The sequence below is a fragment of the Zootoca vivipara genome, chromosome 6 (genome assembly GCF_963506605.1).
Source record: "Zootoca vivipara chromosome 6, rZooViv1.1, whole genome shotgun sequence".
NCBI classification, from domain to species: Eukaryota; Metazoa; Chordata; class Lepidosauria; order Squamata; family Lacertidae; genus Zootoca; species Zootoca vivipara.
The window spans coordinates 58,351,299-58,352,692 of NC_083281.1; the positions used below are offsets into that span (position 1 = coordinate 58,351,299).

The 1,394-nt window shown below is 49.4% G+C and overlaps 1 non-coding gene across 1 annotated transcript; it reads right to left on the bottom strand.

Moving 5' to 3' along the window:
• Positions 1-1,090: 1,090 nt before the first annotated feature.
• On the bottom strand, positions 1,091-1,163 carry TRNAM-CAU (transfer RNA methionine (anticodon CAU)). Its single transcript has one exon. It is a non-coding gene; the product is annotated as a tRNA-Met (tRNA).
• Positions 1,164-1,394: the final 231 nt, after the last annotated feature.

Here is a 1,394-nt window from a genome sequence, read left to right on the forward strand (position 1 = left end):
TCCTGGCCAATCGCAGGCGGGATCCGCCCCGTGGCCTGCAGTCCACCGCCAATCCAGCGCGCCCTTCCCGCGCCCTCATTGGCTGGGGCCTTTCGCCAATCAGGGCCACGTTCTTCCCTATCCTTCAGGCTCGAGCCCGGTCAAGGCCGTCCCAGCCCTTTTCCCTTTCCCTCAGCCTCCCTACTCGGTTGTTGGCTGTCAAGGTAGCCACGCCCTCCCGAGCTGCTATTGGATGGAACGCAGGCCTGCCTGGCTACGCCCACCCGGCCATGATGGATGCACTGCAGAATACGCCCGCAAGAAGGGAATCGAAAAGCCCCGCCTCTTTGGCCTTGTAGCTCCGCCTTCTTTGTTTATTCATACGGCTAGTCCTGTTCTTATTATCGTTGGAGTTTCTTTGTTTTTTGCCCGAGAGGCAAAAAGTGAAAAAGCCGAGAGGGAGAGAAGGCCCTGTAAATAATCTACTTTGGATCATTAAAACCTTAGTGATCCAGTGCTAGCCTGTCTTTGAAGCGAAAAGATGGCCAAATGGTTGAAGGGCGGGGGGAGGCGGAATTAAAAATAAACTCGGAGTTAATATTTCTACTATTACCTAAATCCATAGCATGGCTAAGTAAGTTGATGTCCGAGTAGCATCGCCGTCTGAACTCTTTCTACGCAAAATGGCACAGCCCCAGTGCAGCCTATTCTGCACACCCTTTGCGCAACATCGTATACATAGAATCATAGGCGCATTGAATTGTCGAGTTGGAAGCATGGGCGTAGCGCGCGCGGGGGGGGGGGACCTCTGTTACTTAAGGTTTTTTTTTTTTTACTTGATCGGGAGGAGCAGGAATCACAGTTAAGCATCCGTGAAAAGGATATGTATGCTTGTTGTCTTCGTGGAACAGTAAATTCTCCTTTGCAGTTGCACGCTACAAGGGGTGGGGCAATATAGAGACAAAAGTTAAAATGTCGCATTCTTCTCCTTTTTACGACTCTCCTCCATAGTTACTTAGCATGTATGTACGGCAACATTTGCCACCCCCATCAGCATTGGTGGCTAACGGTAAACTGGACTAGTAATAAAGGGAGAATAAAAAATTAGGCTTGCCCCGTGTGAGGCTCGAACTCACGACCTTCAGATTATGAGACTGACGCGCTGCCTACTGCGCCAACGAGGCTCCTGCGAAAAGTGGCTCGGCAGATTCTTCTTGATAGCCACCAGCAAAAAAAATGGGAGAGTTTTAATCCTTGTTTTTTGTAGCTCGTATGGATTTCGTCAAACCTCTCCCCCGAAACTCCAAGGCATGTAAAAGCGGCATCCGGATTCACAGCTCTACACTACAAAACAGTTATCATTACAAATAACTTTGTATTTTGAAAACTGTTACGAAATCCCTGACCGACCAAGC